The sequence below is a fragment of the Numida meleagris genome, chromosome 6, assembly GCF_002078875.1.
Source record: "Numida meleagris isolate 19003 breed g44 Domestic line chromosome 6, NumMel1.0, whole genome shotgun sequence".
NCBI classification, from domain to species: domain Eukaryota; kingdom Metazoa; phylum Chordata; class Aves; order Galliformes; family Numididae; genus Numida; species Numida meleagris.
This window is the reverse complement of record NC_034414.1, coordinates 15663119-15687131: the sequence shown is the minus strand read 5'-3', so window position 1 is coordinate 15687131 and position 24013 is coordinate 15663119. Positions and strand designations below refer to the sequence as shown.

The 24013-nt window shown below is 39.9% G+C and overlaps 1 protein-coding gene across 14 annotated transcripts in view; it reads left to right on the top strand.

Moving 5' to 3' along the window:
- Nucleotides 1-24013, top strand: part of TSPAN4 (tetraspanin 4) — a 406942-nt gene that overhangs the window by 151943 nt on the left and 230986 nt on the right. For 12 of the 14 annotated variants that reach the window (XM_021402766.1, XM_021402775.1, XM_021402769.1 and 9 more), the window contains one exon: nt 20697-20746. The gene's annotated coding sequence lies outside the window, so the exon portion shown is untranslated. Of the gene's footprint in view, nt 1-156; nt 208-20696; nt 20747-24013 lie in introns of all 14 variants that reach the window. The other 2 variants (XM_021402776.1, XM_021402771.1) reach the window with 1 other exon arrangement.

Genomic DNA, 24013 nt, shown 5'->3' with positions numbered 1-24013 from the left:
TGGACAGTGGAATCTGAAATGGCTCCTACTTGAGCCACCTCCCCTGGATTCTCCTTGAAGTACATTTTAACGTGCATGCTAGCAGAAATATTTCTTTTAGTCCGAAGACTAAAATCGTTTGAAAATACACTTATCAAGGTTGTTCATTCCATACAGGGAAAAATCCAGATATTCCCTCTGTCTTCTTGTTCTGTGACAAAGCAAACTGTGAGTAAAGCAGATCTTGAATCAAATATTTGATATTTGTTTGATATTACATCTGAAAAAAAATACCTAGCATGCTTTATTGGCAGTTGAGCAAGTATTGTGCAAAAAAGTTTTGCTTCTTTATTACCTGTTAATGCTCTGTAGTGCCTGTATCCCATCTGAAGGCACTGTCATCGCTATCTTTTGCCATACAGTATGTTATTTCTCTTTTTCCCTTTTACTCTTGTGTCTCCAAGGAGGAGGAGCAACAGCCAACTTTGGCAGGAACTGCTTTCCTTTAAAGACCCTCTGTTCCTGGCTGCATGTGAAGCAGTGTTATTAGGATACTTTCTAAACCAGATTTTTTGAGATAAAATTAACTACAAAAATGTTATAGAAGTTGTAAATTTGCACATTAAGGCTACTTTTTAAAAATCTCTTTTTGAGGGAGAGTTTCTTTTTGACACAATCTTGTGTCAAAAAAGAGTTCAAAGTCCAACCTGAAGATGTGATAGAATGGTTTGTGTTTTCTCTCCATTTTGGAAGAATTGCTTTCCAAGTGGGAAGACCTTCTGTACATCACAATGCCATGAAGAACACAACATATACAAAGATGCTTTGGAGTAATTGCTTACAAGAGGCCTGGTGAAGCCTGAATTTAAAGATGGCTGAGCAAGCAGAGGCCTCCCCCTTAAGAAATGCTTCTCGAGATGGGACTACAAAGAGCAATTATTCTGCTGTTATATCTGATTTATCAACAAGAGAACAATGTTAGCTAGTGTGGCATGTGATTTCTTTGCAAATGTTGGTCTCCTGTCCAGTAATAGACTCCTTTTGCAAAAGCCCTGAATATGAAGGAAAATATAATTCTGGATAGTACATAGTGGCTGCTTAATTCCTTCCACTGGAAAAAGCAAGCTGCAGTGTCATTCAGTTTGTGTGTAGTATTAATTCCTTCCTCTTGCTTGGAGTGAGATTTAGATTCCTGCAAGTGTGCATCTTCTATTCATCCCTGTCCACCTACAGTTGTTGGTGTGATGAGGCATTTTGGTATAGTTGGCCTTGCCAACTTTTCAAGGTGGAAATAAAGCTTCCCACATGTGTTGTCAGTATCCCACAGAAGATAACTGCTCACTTGACTTACTGTTCCTTGGTCTCAAGACAATTTTGAATCCTTGTGGCTTCATTTCTGGGTTTCAGTAAAGCTGTCTATGCCGTTTTTGTATCTTGAGCTGGTGCTTCAACTTGTACTTCTTGAACAGAGCAAAAAAAAAAAAAAAGTGTTTTATGAATATGCTTGTAGGCTTGAGCGCTGTAGCAAACCAGATTGACTACTGTATCAATTTTAGGAAGATTAAAAGGGCAGATTTGTATTTACTCACTTTTTAACAAAAAAATATCTTGAAAGTGCGAGACTTCTTACTGCCATTAAGGAAAAGTCATACTTTTCCAAGAGCTTGCTATCCTGAAAGAATTGTGGTGGGATGGGGAGGGATTTGGGGTGGTAGGTACTTGCTTTTAGTTTTGCTTTTCAACTTGCATCTTCCACTGTAGGCTGATTGAAAAGTGCTTAAGTCATAACAAATTATTGGCAGGCCCCAGCTCTTGCATTGCCTCATGTATTACCCAGAGTACCAAGCATGATACAAGAGCTGCTGTGTAGATCCTTCGCTTGGCAACAAAAATGCCATCCAGTTGTCTGACTGGTCTTTGTTATGCTTTATTTACTTTTCAGATTTCATTTCAGATTTGCTAACATGTCCTCTGCAGGTGGTAATCACAACCAGTGGTGTTTATAGACATACAGTTAGATGTGTTAGAACTGCATGTATGTGTACATATTAAATAATTTCACAAATATGTTACATTATGAGTTGCTAACATCTGTAGGTGTGGGCTACTGATGTTTTCTTTCAATTGCAAAAATTCTCAAGGTGCCTTAAATAATTGGATGAATGAATGAGTGGAAATGGATTGACTCAGAAGGCATACCTTCTAGAGAGAGTTCATAAGTGTACTGGTTGGCTTGACAAGATCAATTTTGAAAGCAATCTTTTTCAGGGCACTGAAAGATAAACAGTGAGAAATCCTGCCTGGGAAACAAAAGAGACTCAATTTGCCTACTGACAGGCATGTGGCATTAACTCCAAACAAAATGAACACCAGCTTTTCTGATATTTGATGCTTCGTTGTAGCCCAAGAGTCAGATGCATGTATTTGAATGGTGCAGAGGAGTGGCTTTTTTTTTTTTGTAACGTTGTTTTTATCTCTTAAAGTAAAAGTAATGTCATCTATAAAGTTGACTTTCCTGAAGGGAGGCCCTGCAGCCTAGATGTTGAAACAAGTATCTTAAAAGGTATATAGAGAAATGAATTTTAACTGACAGCATTCCTCTTTTCTCTGACAATCTCCTCCTAGATTTCATAGCATGGATCGGTTAAAATGTCGATCCTATTTAAGAGTTTGCAATTTCTCTTGAAAAAAGTGAGTGTTGAGAAAGATGCAATGTATTAAGACATAATACTCTCTCTTGTAGTCTTAATGTGTTTAGTATTAGAATAAAAAATCCACACGTTTGGAATGATTGAACCTGAACAAACACTTTAAGAGCTTCTTGAATAAGCTGATGTATTATACATCCCAACTTCAAAGTTGTCTGTATAATTTTCACTACTTAGTGGATTTTGAAGGAAGCTCCAGGCAGTTACTTTGCAAAGAAGCAGGACCTTGACAGCTGCAGGGAGTAATGTGCTGCAGTCTGGAAGGGCTGCCGAGTGGCCTTTTGTATGTCTTCCTGCCCAGCAAACACTGGGCACGATGGCATTGCTCACAGATTCCACGTGAGCTGAGTGTGAGAATAAAATCTGGGCAGGAGCTGGGTGAGTGGTCACAGCCTGCCTTAAAAAATTAATGAATAAATAAATCATTCAAACGTGCTAACTTTGCCAGTCACATTCCCTGAAGTGTTCTGCATCACGTTACTTGAAGTGACTTTGCAAAGAAATAAAAGTTTTCCCTTCAAAAAGCCAGCATGATACACGACTAGCTGCAACACAGCTGCACTGAAAACAATGACTGTGGACCACCATGCTTCTTGGAGGCCTTGTTCTAGGTGATATCCCCACACGTAAGTAGGAAGTAATTAAATGCAATGTAGGCAGTTCCATTTTGAATTCCGATAATGCTTTGAAAGTGACATTTTAAAAGAATAGATTTTAATTAAAAATAAAAACAAAGCAGTCAAACACAAAGGGAGAGAAATGGAAAGAAAACAGTGTTCAGTGGAAGTTTAGATTTTGTTTTGATTTTGATACAGTCCTCTGTTTTCAGCAGGAAAATCCTCCTGCTCACAATGGGGGAAGCTGTTTTTCATGTCCTGTCTTGCAAATTGGAAGTATGAATGCAGCATCATTGTGGGTGTGGGTGACATCAAAAGAGTGAGACAGGGCTTAAATGATGGCTACAAAAAACTCTTAATGAAGTAGGTAGAGGTGAAAGTAAGGCTCCAGTCCTGTATGCTGCCACTTTGATCTTCCTTCTGAGGAGATTACACTCCAGGAAATGTAATGTCAGGATCAGATTATAACCTATGGGGTTTGGTTTACTGTTTAGCAGTTTGTGCACCCTCTTGAGTGTGGTAGCTTGTTCCCTTCTTAATGTGCGTATAGGAGGTGCAAAGTGAGTTTCTTGTTTATATAGTTAACTGTAGAGGAGGAGAGGGAGAGGTGAAGAGCTATTAATTTTGTGATACACAGAAGTATGCTTGAAAGAGGATTACAGGGATTTAGAAAGTGATGATGCATTTTTTTCTGCTGCTTTCCTTAGAGGGCTGGTACATGTTTAGAAGGTGTGGTATAGCCACAGATCAGTAGAAAATTCACTTTAATAATAAAAAAAAAAATTGGGTTAAAATATTTGTTTCCATTTCTTTGAGGGTGGGTTAATGTAGAAGTTTTGTGATAAATGGCTGTACTGGAGCCTGGTGTTATGGATTCCCACTAGTAGCTTTTCGTGTGCCACGTTGAAGAATCATTCTTGTTGCACAGGGAATGAAGTTTGGGAATGCTGCTGGGAGAATGGCCAATGCTGATAGGTAGAGTGGAGCTGAAGGAAGTGGCTAAGTAAATAGATGTTTTTTCTGCAAACCCTGTCCTTTCTCCTAACGTAAGCACTAAAGATGGTCTGGGCAATGGAATGCTAATGAGATATGAAACATTCTATTTTCTTCTGTTAAACATGTATAATTCAATATGAAGCACATCTCACGGTGTTCTTAAATCTATATATGAATCTGTCAGTTTTTTACTCTTTGATCCTGTAGGCTACAAAGATGACCGTATTCTCAACTGTGCTAGGCTGTGTTATGTCAGGGACTGTATAGGCATACAGTTATGGAAGAGCCTTAATTCAGAGATCTCACTTTCTGAACTCATTAAGGCATTCACAAAATGAGTAAATGCAATTGATATCTAATGCTTTGATCTCCTGGATGCCTCTGTCATTTTGAACAAGGATCTTGTGTTCATGGATCAATGGGATGGAATTCGTCCGAGCAGTCTGTCTAGCCTCTGCAAAGGAAGTAAGCACCCCCAGGATGTTATGTCTCTCCTCTTGCACAGTATCCAGAACAGATTGGATTGATTGTCTGAGAAGTGCTTATTTCTCAGTGCTCACAAAAGGGAAGGATATAGTAGGGAAAAGGCTTAGACTGGACATCAGATGTTGGATGTCAGAAGTTTTGTCTTGTCTTTTTTTTTAAAGGCTTTTAGGCTGGTTGAAAATGGAAAAAGAAAACAAAAGCACTGAGAATTGAGGTGACGTGCACCGTCAATAGAAGAGCAGTGGATTGAGAGAATCCTGTTTAGCACTTTAATCCTTGAAACATACTTTTAGTCTGGAGTCACCCAAATCCCTTACAGCAGCTGGGCACTTCAAACAACAAGTACGTGTGAAGGCTAGGCCAGGGAAAGCAGGAAATGAATTGCTCGTACCTGTGTCCTGGTGGAGTGTAATGCAGTGACATGAGAGGTCAAGGTTTCTTGGAGGATGGTATCTTGTGAGCCGTTTTACTCCTATATTGTTCAGGAAATGTTTCTGAGAAAACCCTGCACTCTCCTCTTTCTGCCTCTAGCAACATTTGCTTTCATATCCACTTTCCAGAGTTATAGTTCATTTTTTGCTCTTCTGTATGTCTTAGTATTGGCTAAAAATCCAGTGATTTAGTGCAATGACAAAGGTAAAGGAAGATCTGTATAAAGATCTCCCAGAAATAGACTGAATTTTTTTTAAAAAAAATCCTCCATACCTTGCAAACCCCATCTTACTGATGCATGGAGGAGTCTGATATAGATTGTGTCAGCTGGGAACTTGGAGAGTCATTGCACCTTCATCTTTGTTGTGCTTCTGTTCTCCAACAAAAACAATCCTTAACTTGTCATTAGCTTTGTTTACCAGTTTATTTTAAAGAAAAGACAAACCAAAAGAGGTCCAAAAGTGAGGGAAAAATAAGGGTTTTCAGGATTATTCAGTTTTTTTTTCTGGTTAGTATTATTGCTAAAAATAAACCCGAGGAAAAATAATTAGCACAATGACATTGAGGTGGGAGATGTATTTGTATGATATGGCTCAGGATCAACTTTTTGCTTATGGACTAAATAATCTTCTATTAAATGAATACGGATAGTGTATGACAACTATGACATAGTTTTTTGAAATATAGCCCTTAGACGACTTTGTGAAGGGAGAAAAAAATCCTGCTTGATTTATGAGGAAAAAGCCTTAAGCTGTAGGTGACATTAACAATGAAAATGTCAGACTCTGTAGTGTGTAATACATGACTGTGCTGTGATTTCACTGTATTTAATGCTATGGGACAATAACCAGGACTTCTGCACTTCTGATTACTCATTTTGAATGCAGCTGTTTCTAAAGAGAGTGACAGGTTGATATTCCTAGGGAACAAAGTGCAGATATCTTAACTGCAGTGAACTTCAGCCTTCCTCTACACAAGTCAGTAGGATTTACTCATCTCCTGTGGAAGGAAGATGAAACATTAATAATACGTGTAAAGAGTGAACTTATGGGATAGAACTTACTTTATTGGCATCAGCTTAGCTACCAGGTATCCGTTCCTGTCTGCAAGGGATATATTTTGTTTTAATTCCAAACTTGTTTATCCCCTTCACAAATATTTTGTCCTTTCACTTCCACTTTAATCTCAGTGTATTTTATGTTTATATATATAAAGCATATATATAGGTTTAGACACAATGTTAACAGCAAGAATACTTTACACTGAAGAAGGAAGGCTTTATCACTTGTGTCTTGTGTCACTGAGTTTTTTGCATTGCATGTTTTTGACTTTTCAGCCCCTCTTATCTGATAGTTGAAAGAAATGCAGCTGAATATCGCTGTTCTTGTTCTCCAACAAACAATGAATAAACCGAAAATTGTTTCCCCTGTGAGGAAATCTCCTTGGTATTCAGCAAGGGTTGAGATGACTGATTCAGATCGAGTCATTACAGGATCTCACATCAGGTTAATGGAAGATATTGGAAGTGGCTTAACATGTCGGCAGTTTTATTAACAGAATTACAGAGCTGAATGTTCAACAGCAGGACAAGATCATCTTGGTTGTGCATTCTGTTTCTGTGTCTGCTCAGTGTGACAGAGCACAGGAACAGGAAAAGCTGCAAATGGATGTGTCAGAATCTCTGAGATGATACAGACCCAGACAAGTGACAAAAACGAGACCAAAAAGTAATGGCTAGAAGGACATTTTGAAGTCACTTCTGACTCTCAGCAGTTGACTTCACTGAGACTAAACCCATGTAATGGATGCCAAGTTACATCCAGCTGACTGCTTTACTAACTGGCCTTGCTGCTTTAATTTTTAGCTTTCCCCAGTGTCCTACACTGCTGCATAACTATAGTATGAAGTCTCATTCAGTTGGTTTAATACTTTTGGATAAGGTTGTGCTCAGAGTTGCCATTAGATCTGTTTTTATTCCTGCTTTTTATTTTGGTATTAAAACACTGCTTCAGTTCTGCTTGTTTGTTAAACCCTGTTGATAGAGGAGCTGAGTTCTAATGAACAAACTGGCTGATACAGTCACGGGCACCTTTTATGGGGGGGAAAATTTTTGGTTGGAAATAAAAACTTGGTCTTAGGTTGCCAAGAGCCTGTCATTATTCAGATCATTAAAAAATAATAAACATTCAGATAGTTTTTAAAAAAATAGTTATTACCTGTTAAAAGTTTTGAATGAGTTATGTGAATTAAAAGTCTTAATGCTGGGTTTCCAAAGCCACTTCAGATGAGTTTCATGGCAACACTGCAGTGTGTAGAGTTTCAAGTAGACATATTATGGAATTAACAAATTTAAATGAAATTGAGGGCCTCAAAGGTAAGATTTAAAATAAGTAAATAGAAATCTATTTCAGTACTTCACCTGAATCTTTTTAAAGAGGCACAATTTTCCTGGCAGAAGGAAATACCATTTTGGAAAGTTGAGCCCTTTAAACTGTTTGCAACTGTATGTGAAAAACAGAATGACGTTACTATTAGAATTGTTTATGAAAACTATACTTCTGAAAAGGAAAAGAGAAAGTTGTATCCAGTTAAAATAATAGCAGCATGTTTGAGACCAAGGGGAAAACTGCCTTTGACGTAATGAGAATTAGCGATAGGATCTGTGAATCTGGGATGTAGATGAGATTTCTGTATTCCTTTGCCTAAAACAAATGTTTGGATTTCTTCCTTTTTCATTGGCTGATGTTAGAAAATGAAGACACTTTGCTTTTTGCATTTCAACTCAAACTGTGTAGCACAGCTTCCGAATAGAGAATAGAATAATATAAATGAAAGAGGGCTAAAAATAAAGTGAAAAAGTCATTTCCAGCTAGCTCCATATAAGCACTGAAACAGAAATAAGAGATTCCGTAGTTTCACTGTAGCATCAGCAATGAACATCAATCAGTTTGAACCAGGATCACAGTATAAAAACAAACCATCGAATCATGGTGGGAAGTAAAGCAAGAGCTGCAACATTCGGAATAAGGAGAAGCAGAGGAAAGAGCACACAGATTTATGGGGACATTTTAAATACATTTTTATGTGTGTTTCCTTGCTTTTTTACTACAAGAAAAATTCCAGTTTATTAAATTTAATTTTATATTGTCCAGTGTAGTCCAATCACATAGCACATGGTGGGTATGTGTGGCAGGCTGACCCTGGCCAGCAATTAAGCACCCACCAGCTGCTTGCTTGTGGCCCCTGCTGTGGTATGGGGATTGGAAGAAGCAAAACTTGTTGGTTCAGGTGAAGATAATTTAAAGAAGTGAAGCAAAGCTGGATGTGCAAGTGAGGCAAAATAAGGAATTTGTTCACTACATCTCATCAGTAGGCAGATTTCTTAGCTGCTTTCTAAGGCATGAGGGCCTCAGAGTATGAAGCAGTTATCTGGGAAAATAAATGCCATAACAAATGCCACTAATGATACTTTCTTCCTCTTTTTTTCTGAAGTTTTATTGTTGAGCACAATGTCATATTAGAAACTGTTAGAAAGAGAAGATAGGATGTTGGCATCTTTGAATCCTGCATACAGGAAGATTCCCTACCTACAGTATGCTTATGGCAGACAAACTGTCTTAGCTGTAGTTCAATGTATCAGGGGCATTGTGAGATACCTAGAAGTGTAATGTCTGGACTTGTATGTAAAATCCTCAGCTAAATACCTTAACTAGGATCTGGTCGTACATACTAAAAAATGACTAGTGGTAGTTTTATATGTTTCTGTTTTAAGCTTCCATATAAATGGTGATGATGTTACTCAATGTTACTCTGAAGTCTGGAATGGTCCATAGAGTTCAGTGCCTTGAGGCACATATCTTCTTACAAGGTCTGTGTCTACATTTAGCTTATTTCTTCCTGAAAATACTTGTTTTGGAATACGATAAAAGTATATAATAACTATTATTCTTAACTGGTACAGAATCTGTCTCAGAATACCAACATGATGAGTCTCTTGAGAGCTGAATCTTTGCACTGTATCCTTATTAGTGTTTTCCCCCTGCCCGCAGTCTTAATAGAGAAGATCTGTTTAAAGTTGCTATTTCAGCATATGTTTTTATATTTTCCTTTGCCTGAAGGAACTGATGTTCCTTTGAATCCTGAACAGGGTATTTGTCAATGATATTGAAGAACCATGATAGCCTTGCCTATGTAAACACAGTTCCAGTTGCTTCTGAATGGCCTACTGATATGTCAGAGTTAAGTAAATAAACTAACTACATTAATTGCTCCTATGTCCCTTGAGTGCTTCTGCTTTGGGTTTTACAGTAATGTTAATGTATTGTAATTCACTATTATCTGCAAAATTAAAATTTTCTTCCTGTGCATGCATCTGCCACTGTTAATTCAGAAACTCTAATAAATGCATTAAAAGGGGGAAGTAATAAGCAAAAGAGGGATCCCTCTGGGAATGTGCAATTTCACTTTTACTCATGACTCTTCATACTGGGTTGGATGAAAATAGTGTAAATATGCGTGCAGCTAAAGTGAGACTACAAGGAAAAGTTGTAAAACCTTTTTGTAGCTGTTACACTTGTATTTGTTATAGTAGTAGAAAGAATGAGACTAGATAAATGCAGTAATGAGCTGCAAGCAGGTTTCAAACTTATGCATAGGATTGGGTCTCATGCAGGGGCTCTGAGCAGTAGTGTACCACTCTGGAAGCAGAAGCTATGCAGTGGGGCACACTAGGTCAGTCAGTTTTGCCAGGGAGAATGATAAACTGACAGAAGGCTGAGACTTCTTGAGGAAAGAAGGGAATGCTCAGTGGGACTAGTGTATCTTACACAGCAGGATAAAAAAAAGTAATTGTGTGAGCAGATGAAGCTTTACTTTTTAATGAAGACAGTATATTTATTGCGTACACAGTTGCTGTATCGCTATTTGGGAGCTGGCCCATACTAGGTGCGCATTTCTCCTGCTGATTTTAAGTGCCAAAAGGCATTAGGTGTTGACAGATGTGTATATGGTTTAACCGCTGTCTAACTTCAAAGAGTAAAGTGACATGTGACAAGGGGAGGTACTGGGAGAAGCTGGAGAAAGATTCACAGGGATCCAAGTAGAGTCAAGGAAAAAAAATCGGGATGGGAACAAGACGGTGGAAAAGAAGGAAGAGGAACAGGTGTATTGGGAAGCATTGCATTCAGAAGCTTTCTGCAAGGCTGAGTTCAAGTGGAAACAGAGGCTGAACTGCCTGAAGTGGAGGAAATGTCTGCAAAGGAAGCAGCTGCAGGAATCCTGGCAGGCAGAAGAGCCAATATGCAAAGGGTGTAGGGGAGGTAGGAAGTGGGCCTTTCCCTGTGTGTAGGATGTGACAAATGCCCTGTTTTCTCAAGGTGATAATCTTCTACCATTAGTCTAATCACTTTCATTAGTTGTGCTGTGCTTTCTGGTGTTTCAAAATTTTCCTCCCATCAGGTGCCTGGAGAGCACTGGCTTCAGGAGCAAAGAACAGAAATACTGTGTTTGTTATCCACAGTGACGAGATCTTGGTGAGAGGGGCAGTTGTGGAGCAGGACTTTGAGTAGCCACAATAAAAAGAAATACATGCAGAAATGTGGATGAAGGTTATGAAAGGAATAAAATGTTTTGTACAGGACCAGATTGATATATTTATATTGGGGATGTTTGTTGAAGGATTTCTGCCTTCAGCAGAGGAAGAGCTGGAGTCTATAGCTGCTAGAATGCTTTAAATCCAAGAATAGGCATGTCAGGTGCGGTGATGTAGTTTTTATGCAGACATAAAGCAATTGCAATGAAATAAAGAAGGTTTTCTGCAACATCACGAGGCTTAAAAATGTGTATGGCCTACACAGCCTTACAAATCCCTCTCAATTTTCTAAAAGACAGCAGTATTGGACTCTGTAGACTAAACGGAGCTAATAACTTCTGGAATATGGCCTGATCCATTGCTTGCGAAACTGAAAGATAGGACTTTTTCCCTTGAGTCAATTGTAACTCCTTTCTTCTGTCTTAAAATGTTAATAAATAGAGCTGTGGAATTTCATGGGTGTCTGTAAAGCTTTGTGAATTGCTGCAATGAAAGATTGTCCTATATAAAGTACACAGTGTTATTCCTAGAATCCTGTGGGGTAGAGTGCACTCCTTTTGTGTGTATTGAACTTGAGGGCTGAATAGTAACTATCGAAGCCCTGAATTATTTACAATGGGTTGTGGGGGAAGAATAGTAGAATAGATAAGTTTTCCATTACTGTAGGTTAAGAAACAGATGTGCATTTAGTGAATGTAAATGTGTATTTTTCAGTCTTTGATAATAAAGAAAAACGCTATTAAAGTAGAACAAAGCAACTTTACTAATGTTAAATAGAGCTTTTCTGTGGGAGTAAGATAAATATCAGAAAATAACTGTGGAGCCCTTCAGAAAAAGCCATGCTGTAGAAACACGCACGCACATTGCCTCACGTGTCCTACATTCATTAAAAAATATCAAATGCTGGTAATAGGCTCCCAGCAACATCTGTTTCATGAACTCTCATTAATAGATGCTGATGTAGGTTTAGTTAGAATATGGTTTCGCTTCCAGAAACCTCAGTTTTCTGCTCCTCTGAAGAATATACTGGCTATGTTTTAGTTTCAGAGCAGTACTTCATCAGTTTGTAGGTTCTCTGCCCCTCCCTCTTTGTAAGTACCATACAAAATGTTTCCTGCACATCCGATGACTAGACTGGTTTACATGCACACTGAATATTTGTGTGAGCAGATAAAGTGCTTTTAAAAAGGAGCTCTAATTTTTTTAAAAGCAACTGCAAAATTATAGCAAGGTGGTCCATTTTCACTGTCTCCCAATGATCTATTGTTTTAACCAGGAAAAAAATATATTCTCATCTTTTATTGTATTAGTCAAGTTTGGTACTTATATAATTCAAGTGAAATTGGTAGCAATACAGTGCTGCAAAAGAAGTAAAACGCAGTGGTACAAATGTAGTGGTCTTGCTTACCAATTCAAAGAGCTGAACTTTCAGTATGAGCAATAAGTTTGGTATTTTTGGTCCATCACTGACGATACTTTGTATTTAAAACTAGCGTGTGACTTCTTTTCATACCCTTGGTGTTGCAGAGATCTAATGCTGGTGTATAATTGAGAATGTAGACACCTCTGTATCTTCATTACATATATACCATCACTACTGCCATATCTGTAAGAATAATTTTGAGAGTAATCGTCATCACTCTTCCAGATAGCCTCAGGAGAAGCCAAAAGATGATGTCATGTCTAAGTAGACCTCCTCTAATCCTTAATGTATATTTAATGTCATGATTTACTGATGATTCTGCAATAGTGTGAAAAATCATAGTCTGCTATGAAGCTGTTTTTTTTCCCCTGGGCTGTGAATTTTTCAGCTTCAGCAGTAGAAATAAGTATATTTTAATGAAAAAATACTCGTTCTTTAGTTTGATCTGTGTATCTGTATTCATACATAGATCCATACATAGATCCATGTAAGTATGTATGTAGGCATGGTTTAGTTCTTATCAGTTGGGTGTCATCTGTCCCAATCCGAGGGGGGAAAAAAAGGCTAGATTATTTCAGAAAAGTTTCTTGGGTAGCGTTTCTTGCATTAGTACTGATGCACATGGAGGCTTGTTGCATGGTGTTGTGAGTGGTTTCAGCTGATTAGCATGCGTTTTTCTGATCCATTTTGTTTTTTCAAAGTGAATGCAGTAATAGACTGCCCTACACGCTTCAGTTGTAGCTTTCTCGTTCCTCAAGAGGCCTCCTTCATTGCTGAGTTCCTTGTGCTCCCCCAACACTTCTCTGATACAATCTCTGTGAACACAGAACAGCAAGGTATGGATTCCCAGTACAAGGTCTTGCTCAAAAGAACCACTTTCTCTAGAGCTGCAGAATCAGTCTGTATGATGGTAGCGATACTGCATGGTGAGTGATCAGAGAGAGTCCTGTGATTGCTCTGCTACATCTTCGTAAATGGAATGTCTCCAGAGTATTGATTGCTACATCTTCAGGTATATCTGGTCAAGAATTCCTTTGAGTTGCATGTGGCAATGAGATTACTGTACATGAATGTGTGTACTGTGGGTAACTTTGCAACTGCACTTTGAAGGAATCTTCTACCGATTTTCTGCCCTAAAATACACTAGCAGACTGGTAGGTTATGGCATTTGGTGCTTAATGGTGATCTTATCGCCTCTTTCTGAAGTTGCCAGCCTCACCTTATGCACACAGTTTCTTTGGTCACCATGAAAGCTGAATGTGGGAGGGACTCCTTTTTAATGTAAGATGTGTTGCTGTGGAGTTATTAATTCTTACCAAAGCCTCCAGATGCTTCCACAGGTTAAGGACTACTAATAATTGATTGTCCTTTGTAGGCCTGTATCTTGCCTCTTGTGTTTTAACTGCATATTTCTGAGAAACGCCTGCAGTTATTTTTCTTTGTTAGAAGGTGGGCATGAACAAGCTAAATCAGTGAGTCTTCAAGGGTACGGCTGACCCATTGGCAATGCTGCGTGGAAGGTGTCTGCTAAGCTTAGACTTAGGCACTTACAACTTAGATAAAAGATGTAAGAGTAAAGAGTGAGCTGCAAGATGAACATGACATTCAAGTTAGGGGCCGATATAGCAGGAGGATGCTGTTATTGTTTACAAATTGTTAGGAAAGAAGATAATGGGCAGGAGAGACTTGAGAAGAAAATTATGATATCTACTTTAGTCATGATGAGTTTGTGGTAATTGTAGAACTCACACATAAGTGAGTGGTTTCAGCTAATTAGCACACGTGTTTCTGATCCATTTTGTTTTCTCAAAGTGAATGCAGAAATAGACTGTCCTGAAGTTCCCAAAAGTGAAGTAGGTAGCAACTGCTTTCTGCCTGTTTGCGCTGCTTTGAACATGCAGCAACTGTGCTCTCGTCTGGCTGAGCGTACTTAGCATCCATTGGCATTAGTGGGACTTGTACCTGTGCTCGGAGTACAATGTGTCCTGTAGTCTGTGGGTAGCAATAGACACCCTTATCTTGTATTTCCATATGGCTGTGTGGAACAAAAGCCATTGTACAAACAAATCCTCCCCATCCCTCCATGGATGTCTTCTGTTGCTTCTCTCTTCATGAGATCTAATTTGCAACGAGACGACCCAAGTCTGACAAAAGAGATTTGTTACTTTCTGTTGGCTTAAAGAGAGACAAGGAGAGACTTCTTGATATGCTGTCATTGTATGGGCCTTGTCTTCTCCAGCTGCAGTCTGTGAGGTAGATGTCATCTTTCCTGAAAATGCAGTATGGTTTCCATGGAGTGGAATCTCTGGACATGGGTTAGACTGTGGCTCCTGATTTGTGAAAGTATCCCTGTGTCCAAGTGTCTTCAGACAGCTCTGATTTCTGAAGAGTTGTGATAAATACTGGTATCGGCAAAGGAACCAACCTGTGTGCTTTTTGGCTCTTTGCTTGCGTTTGTTGCTCCACCGCTTATATGGGGATGACTGTCAGTGGGGTACCATGAAACTAGAACATGAATATGATGGAGATTCAAAAACACAGCAGAAAATATCCCCTGCCCTGAAAGAAGGGGGATCTTTTGATCTGTAAGAGACCCAGTCTACAACATGGCTCCATGGCCTTTATGTGGGCTTCATTAAGGTCTAAGATGCAGCGCAGTGAAGATAACGAAGGTGCAGGGATTTGGGACCATGGTGTAGTACCCTTAGACAAAGAGTGGAGGAAGAGACAGTTGAATTTACCGTAATGCTACTTAATTCCTTTATGGGGATTCTGGCAGCACCATAAGCTTTATGACCTGCTTTATTCAGGAGTCAGCTTATAGCAAGTCCTGCTGCATGCATTTAAAACCGTAATCCCTTTGCCTGTCTTGTACTGTGAACCTCAGACTCTCCTTTTGTAAAACAGTGCAGGGTGTAAGTATCCATAAATATCTTATGTTCAGAAAACGTTGAGGTCCCTGTGACAAAAAGTTTATACTTCATATATGAGACAGCAGAAGTAGCCAATGTCTAAAAATTCTTGAAGGGAATTGTTCAGGAGGAAGCTTCTTTTCCTTCTACGGGGAAATCAACCACTAAGCGATTACGTTCTTGGTGTGAATGGCTGTCCTCACCTTTCTTCTGTATTTTGACATGTTTTGGTCTGAAAGGTTTCTGTTTTGGAATCAAGCTGTGCATCACACTGACTGCTGGTTTTCGTAAAGGTATTGGGGGTGGGGGGATGGAAGGAAATGTCTCTCTTGTAGATGTTGCTATGGGAAAGGGCTGTTATAAGTTCCATAAGGAATCGTAAATAGGCAAAATGTGGCAGTGGTTATCCACTTTGTTTTTTCCTCGTGTGTTTTTTTTTTTGCAGTTCTCTCTTTGCTGAATCCTTGACAGAAAACTTTCCACTCTTCTGCTGCTGTTGCTTTCCTTTTGCCCTTGAGGGCAGCCCTACTGTTTGAACTGGCCTCTTTGTTCATACTCTGGTGTTTTCCAAAGCCATCTTGTTTGTGCAATACTTCTTGAAACCATGTAATGTGAAATTCACCTTTAAGTAACAGCTTTCTCTTGGTCCTCATGCTCATATGCCCATTTTTGGAAATGCCCATTTTTGGAAAACAAAGTAAGAGGCATGAAAGACATAAGAGATGTGAGTAAAGAGCAAAAAGAGGGAGTCGATATTTTTGTCTCTTCCACCACTGAGAAAGGATAGAAAAAAATGATGGAAGGGTGGAACTGTAGTTGCATTCCCATCCTTTTACTCTGTTATGCAGCAGATAACCTTTAGGGACTGTTTGTACTTTCCCCACTAACTAAGCTGCTACAGAAGAGGATGGTTGCTGACGGCTTTGGCTGCAGCTCTCAGTCTTCCCCTCGTTCTTGTCATAGGGATAGGAATGGTCCATAGCTTGTAATGCTGTTGCTAGCAGGTGGTGTGTGTCGAGCTAGTAGTAACTACCCTTGCCAGTCATGATCTTCATACAACTCTAGAGTCGAGAGATTATCAGTGTGCTTTCCAGATGTTTGTCTTACCATCCTCTCATCAGATGTGTGTCACATTTGTCATTTAAGAATTGTGGTTGTAATGTGTGTTCTCATATGTGATTCCTCCTCCATCTTTAATTCTTGTAGAATGCACCTTGGAAGACAGTTCCGCAGCTTCCTCCTTCAGAAGGTTTAATACAGATTTGGTGAAGATATTAGCGGTAACAGTGCTCATGTTATAGCTTGCAGCTATCCATTTCTGATGATCACCTTAGCGGGTGACAGGAATGAGCACCAATAGAAGTCTACAAAAGCATGGGCAGCTTCAAAAATGTTGATTACTCGTTGTGCTCAGTGAAATTAGATTCCACAGAACTATAAGCTGCGCAAGATTATTTCTGGCACCTGAGCTATCCAACCCCATTTGTAAAGCTGAACAGAAAGCAAATAGGGCTATAGTGACTCTACAGATGAGTTTGGAATCAGGGAAGAGAACCAGTGAGATGATTCACCCAAAGTTAGAGGAGTGGCTGTTGTCAGAGCCAAGATTTAAATAATAGTCATTGGAGTCTTGGCCTGGTGCTTCAGCCACTCTAGTAGGCTGTAGCTCTGGAGAAGAGAAGCCTGCAGTCAGTGTGAAGTGGCATCAGTCACAGTTGCTGCTTTGAGGAAGTGACTGGCCGGAAAAATGAGTGCTAGCCAAATGTTTCCTATTCTTGCGTTTGTGTGGGAGAAGCTATACATGCTCTAGTTTGGTAAAAATTCAATTTCATTTCTTAATTAGAAGTTGCTGTTATCTAAAAAACTTTGCCACACTCCCACATGTCTCCTGACAGCCTGGGTTTTGTGGCACAGCTAACTAGGATGGCTTTAAATGTCAAAATATGCTTTTCATTCTTGTGTGTATATATATCAACACAATATCACATAAATTAAAAGCCTGTAGAGTGACAGATTACGTTTCTTTAATTGCCATCTCTCTTCAGATGAATTTATGGCTGTCAAGAGAATTCTGCACTTCTAGAATTGTTGGAAACCTGAATAATCTGGACTGAAAAGAAGGTCATGCTTTGCGTACCTCTTGCTGGAGATGACTGAGCTGATTTGAATACATTTGATTTTGAATGCTTTCTCTTGCTTTGCTAATTATATACGGAGCTGTATGTCATACAGATGTCTGACCATCTTCCTCAGCTTTATCAGTGACTTCAATTGTGGAATTAAAGGAGCAGAAAACTTCTTTCCCTAGCATACTGGTTTAGTGTCCAGTTCTGGGCTCTTCATTTCAAGAAAGACAGGGAACCTCTGGAGAGAGTCCAGCAGCAGGCTATAAAGATGATTGGGGCCTGCCTGGAACATCTCCTGCATGAGGAAATGCTGAGAAACCTGGGACTGTTCAGGCTGGAGAAGACAAGACTTGGGGGGGAACCTTATCAGTGCTTCTGGATATCGAATGGGTAGGAGTCAAGTGGATGGGGCCAGGCTCTTTTTATTGGTGCCCAGTGACAGGACAAGGGGCAATGGGTAGAAACTGGAACATACGAAGTTCCATCTGAACATGAGAGAGAAATTCTTTACTGTGAGGGTGATAGAGCCCTGGAACAGGCTGCCCAGAGAGACTGTGCAGTCTCCTTCTATTGAAATAGTCAAGACGCCTTTCTGTGCAACCTACTGTAGGGAACCTGTTTTAGCAAGGGGTTGATCTCCACAGGTCCCTTCCAACCCCCACGGTTCTGTGATTCATGTTTTTCTTGTGGAGTGGCTGATATGACATTTATGGAGCAAGAAGCCCATTCACCCTGACAAGTGAAGGAAGGCTTGATTTCCTTAATCAGAAGTGGAGGTGAGAGCGACAGGATGGAGCTGGGATTCTTTTAGTTAATCTGTGCTTAACTTCTCTAAGTTCAGCAGAACCTGAAAGCGCAGCAACTTCTCCAGGAGGCCATTCCTATGCATTCTTTGACATCTTCTGGACTTCCAGTACAAAAAAGGACAGGGTCCGGATGGCAGTCAGACAGGAGGAGATCTGTATTGTATACCAGCATCTATAGATGTTAGATTTGTGCAATTTGTGGTAGATAACAGCATGTTTGTATTTAGTCTCTAGTTGTTCAGTACAAGGAAAGTTGCAATTTTCCAACTTCAAAGTTTGTTCTAGTTCTACGGTAGATCTAAGATGTGTCCAAAAAGTAATTTCTTTTTGTTAAATCTTTTTGCTGATGGTGATTTTTGAACAAACGTTACATTTAAGAAGTTCAGAATAGAAAGAATATTCTCTGCTTAATTCAAACCTTTATAGTACCAATATAATTACTAGAAAATGTAGTTCATGTGGGCAAATTAAGCATTTTCGGGTATAAAAGCATGCAACAAGTATGGTAGTATATCTGTCTTATGAATGAGAATGTATGAACAATTTGAAAAATCAGTGTCTCTTAAAAATATAACATGCTTACATTTGCTCTAGCCAGAATTGACAGGTGAATTCCACTTCAGTCTTTATTGTGTTTCCATGCACATGTGGACATTAGTTCCATCATCATGATTATCCTCTAAAAATAAGAATGCTTAAATAGAAAAGTAGAGTATTTAGAAGTTTATAGGGGCAGAGGGCTGAGCACTGACAACAATAGGATAGTTTGTCATAGAGGAGGTAGATGATTTGGCTTGACAGCACTTGCTCTGGGTGCCTCCATACTTGGCCAACTTCTGAGGGGGAATAGATATAAATAATATCTGAGCAGGGATGTACAACATCAAGTATCTTAGTGATATTGGCATGCAAAATAGTTACAGCAATTAAAAAAAAAAAAAAGGTTTTTGCTAGATGTGGTCAGTCAACTGTATGTTTGACCTGTCCACTTGGATGAAGCAGATATTAAGCAGAGTGTGTAGTCCCCTAATTAGAACAGCTTGAAAAGAACAGCAAAAGCTCTTTGCTCTACTTTACCGTGCGTTAGACAGCAGTATGACAGCCATGTCTGACTGACTGAAAGGTCATGCTTCTCAAGGTTAAAATATTCTTTACCAAAGGCAGACAAGCAGGGAAGCTGTGTTTGCAAGTTGCTGATGGTGCCAGCTGTGGTGCTCCTAACCTTTGTTGCTCCTCATGCCTGGCCACTCAGGCACCAGGCTGCCCCTGAGCAGCCTCTGGCCTGCTCTTATGACCAGGTGGGACCAGTGATGGCTGTAAGTTGGCAGAGCTAGGGGGAAGGTTGATGAGGTGGGATGGGCAGTGTGCTCATAAGGCTTGTTTTGATGGGATGACTGAAAGCAGTGCTGTAGGGGAGCAGCACTGGGGCCAGGGGAGCAGCCTGACCCTGGCAGGTGGTGCTGAGGCAGGAAGCCTCTGAAGAGGCCAGGTGCATGGGAACAGGCAGCCCCAAAATGGTAAGTGTCCAGGCTGAGGCAGGGCCCTGAGCGGGGCACATGGGTGGTGCTTTGAGCTTTACAGAACACGGGGGAGTTCAAGCTTCCCAGCTGCTGAGGCAGAGATGGATCTCTAGCACCTCAGGGAGAATGGGATATAGCTTTATCCTGTCAGAGCCTGCTGATGGCTCTCCTGTGTAGGCCCCAACCTGTTCTGGGGTGCTCCTTTTTTCTGACCTCAGGTACAACCCCAGGTGTAGCCTGCTGTCATAAGGCCCTTAAAAACAGAGATCCTCCTTCATGGCCCCTTGCTTCCAATCTGCTCCCGCTGCTCTCTGCAGTGCTCCTTTGCCCTTCTGCAGGGAAGCAGAGCCTCTCTGCCTCTTGTATTTAATTTTGGTTTCTGGTAACTGTGTTTTCTTAAAAAGGAGGAAGCTTTCCTAACTGTATGCCTCCTATATGTGTGTGCCTTGCAAAATGGTGAAAGGGCCTGAAAACCTTTGAGAGGGAAAAGCACACCTGAATGCAGTTTCCTTTCACTGAGGTATTCCTGAACATGTATGGGACTTCAACTTTGGTTTTTATTTTAAAAAAATTATTATGTGGCAAAAATGTGCTTTTTTTTTTTTTGAAGCAAACTGTATCATCTTTTCTTACTTATCTTTTAGAGCTGAGATTTCCATGGTTCAGTGCATGGAGAGTGAAGGATTTTTCCAAAGAGACTATAAAGTCAGAGGTGTGGCCTATTTAAGTAGACCTCTAAAATAAAAGCAATCTGTAGAAGGCAATGGCCTTTGAGTGTCTTGTACCCTCTGCCATATGCATGTAGGTATTGGTTCCCCACTCCATCGTGAGGTTTGTGTTCTGTGTGTGGTTGTAGGACACAGCAGAAGATATGGTTGCAATTATTGTCTAACAGAGCTGGAAATGCAGTATTTGATACAAAAATTCGGACTAGGGATTGGTTCCAAACAGTCATAATTTTTCCAAGTATTTTTCACATCAGTGCAGTCATTCAGGAGAAATCTTAAGCGAATATTCAGACATGTCTGAAATGTTATCTAGTTCTTTTATTTTTTTGTGGTGTCTAAGTCATTTACTTTTCCTTCTTTTTTCCTTTTACAGAGACTTCAATAGAATATATTGGAAGGCATAAGCAGGCAGCAAAAGCAGAGGTGAGTATCCTCTATTCCCTCTGGTAATATATTCTTTTCTACTTCTGTCTTGGTTTGGACTTCTTGTTTTCCTCGTTATTGCCTGTTTGAGATAACACAGGTATCAGAACCATCTGTGCTGTGGCATACCAGGGTGATGGAAGGCTGTCTCCTTGAAAACATTTACAAAGGCAGTCCAGCATCTGAAAATAGATGCTTCCCATTTATTAACAGCTGCAAGTTGCACTAAATCTTTTACCAAAGCATATCGGTATTAACTAGGAATCTGTAAATATTTCAAATGAATTTATAGGAAAGGCTTGGGCTTTTGTGAACTGTAGTTTTCAGAAGGGAGGAAAACAAACATGGATCAGACATAGTGGGATAACCACTGTCATCTGTCTGATGTCTCTGTACAATGAAGTGTGTGTATCCTGGCTTAATACTATGTTGTGAAGGATCTTTGAGTCATTGCCTAAAACTGATGGTATTAATATGATTTCTGGTATTGCAATGTGTATAAGTGAGACAGGTTAAAGAGATGCATGTACATCACTAATAGGTATATTATTACAAAGTTACTACCAAGAGCCACTGAAGGATGTGAGAGGAAAACTAGGGAATAAATAGGGCCAAACCGAAACCAAGATGACTTATCTCATGCCTTAACCGTAAGTGTCAGCAATGACTTCTAGCTAGGCAGAAATCTATAAATGCTGTTCCAGACAGCTTTCCTCTCATCTAAGTTATTCAGTTATGAATTTTATTACTGATCGTTCTTTCATGTGCTATGTAGATCTAAGGCAGGCTGTATGTTGTCATTGGGAGGTCCCAAGGAAAGTTATTGGAGGCACCAATCTTGACACTTCATTTTTTTCCACTGTGGTTCAATTAACAAAGCTCAGACTCAGCTTTGAGAGATGCTATTCAAATGACAGTTGCGGGTAGGAAATTACAGGTGGAAAGTAATGGGACACCAATGTAACCTCAAGTCTGCTTCAAAAAGGAACTCAATCAAACCTGGCCAGTTTATGTCAGCAAAGTTTCTTGGACTGAGTGGGCTTGGTTGTGATTTATTTATTCATTAGAACTTTTATATACGGCTAACAGCCTTAACACATTGCATTTCTGCTGCCAAAAAATGCTTTTGCTAAGAGTGGATTTTATTATTTTTTTAATTCTATGAACTGGTATGAATCATACTAGCAAAAGATAATGTGATTGCTATAGGCTGCTTCGGTAATGGAGCGTTAGCTGCTTTAGTTGTGCCAAGGTGGTTGTGCTTATGTAGTGATACCAGCAAGCCATTTCTGAAGTAGAGCTTGCCTGAGCAATATGCTCAACTTCATGCACTGAGTAGTTTGACTGATTTCAGAAATTACTCATAAGACAAAATCTTGGCATCCACGTCCCTCAGACTTGAGTGGAGCTAGAAGCCACACAAGGGTTATAAAGCATTTTCAAACTCTGAAGTAGAGCTGATAGAACCCCTGGGGCTATGACAAGGAAAGAAATTGAACTTTTGATAATGAAGAAGAGTTGAGAGAGTTGTGGTTACACTGTGGATAATGTAGCAATGATATATAACTTGTTATTGATGTGAAAGAGAGAAGGGAATGAACAGAGGCTAACAGAGAAAGAAATAATGTTACCAAAGAGATGGTGTAGGGAAATGGCCTTTAAAGTGGCATTTTGGATAAATAGCTGTGAAACAAGATTGCATTTGTCAAGTAAGTTTTATCTCTGCAGATGATGCAGTGGTACAACTGGCCTATTAGCAATGCTATGTGGAAAGCGTCTGCCAAGCTGAGGTACAATTTAGATACAAGATCTAAGAATAGTGAGTTCCAAGATGAACATGACGTTCAAGTTAGGGGCTGATTCAGCAGGAGGATGCTGTTATTGTTTACAAATTGTTAGGAAAGAAGATAATGGGCAGGGGAGACTTGAGAAGAAAGTTAAGATATCTGCTTTAGCCATGATGAGTTTGTGGTAATTGCAAAACACATGCATAGAAGTATTAGAAAACAAGCTGAGATTCCAATTTGAACAGGAAGTGTGGTATTTTGTGTCATGAAAAGAGCTGAAATTTAATTGTAACTTAGAAGAAATGTGGAAGGGAGAGAGAAGGAACAAAAAGGAGAGACCAATGGGACTACAGAAGAAAGCTGAAAGGTATGGAGGTTGAGGAGAGTTCAACAGAGGGCATGCTGAGGGAGCACTTAGAGAACTGGAAGGATTCAGGAAAGAGTATCTCAGAAGGTATGAAGAGAGAGAGCCCAGGAGCAGGAGCATGGCCAGAGCTACTGACGGGCTGAACTAAGGAGTCATAAAGTCATCAGTGAATGATCTCTCGAGTGGCAAAACTAATGACTTAGCTGTAAACTAGATTTTCAGATGGGCAACTGATTTAACACTGTGGTCTACAGTCTGTCCCTGTGGAGAATGTGTCCCTATGAGTTTGTCTGTTTTTTTTTGTTATCTGTTTGATGGAATGTACCTGTAACTGTGGGTGCGTGTAGCAAGTTTCTATTCTAGCATTTAGAAGCTGTGATGACCATGTATGTGAGGTCGTCAGAGCTGAAGCTATGTCTTCCCGATGTCATCCATTCAGATATTGCATGGGACAGGCAGAGGTGCTGTAAATGCCACATGAAGCTCTTAACCATGTTGAAATTATCCTATCCCTTCCTAGTATCTTGGGTATGCATTCATGCCTTAGATCAGAATGCTTCTTGCGTGCCAGGAGACAGGTCTGGTTCTTCTCAGCCACTTTGTCGCTCCCTTGTGCAGAGTCACTGGTGCACGTTAGATTGCTTCTTTTGCTGCTGTTCTCTTTTCAAAATAATGTTTTGCCGAGATTTAACCAAAAGTTTCATCACCTCAGTATAATTGGCTTGTTGTGTTCAGGTGGGCCACGTGAGGCATTGCAGTAACAGTGATCCACGTGGGGATGTGTTGCATGGTGTTGTGAGTGGTTTCAGCTAATTAGTGTGCATGTTTCTGATCCTTTTGTTTTCTCAAAGTGAATGCAGAAATAGACTGCCCTGCAGTTCCCAAAAGTGAAGTAGGTAGCAAGTTCTCGCTGCCGATATGCACCTCTTTGAACATGCAGCAACTGTGTTCTCCTTTTGCTGAGCATACTCAGCACCTGTTGGCATCAATGGGACTTGTGCTTGTGCTCGGAGTACAATGTGTCCTATAGTCTGTGGGTAGCAATAGACACCCTTATCTTGCATTTCCATATGACTGTGTGGAACAAAAGCCATTGTACAAACAAATCCTCCC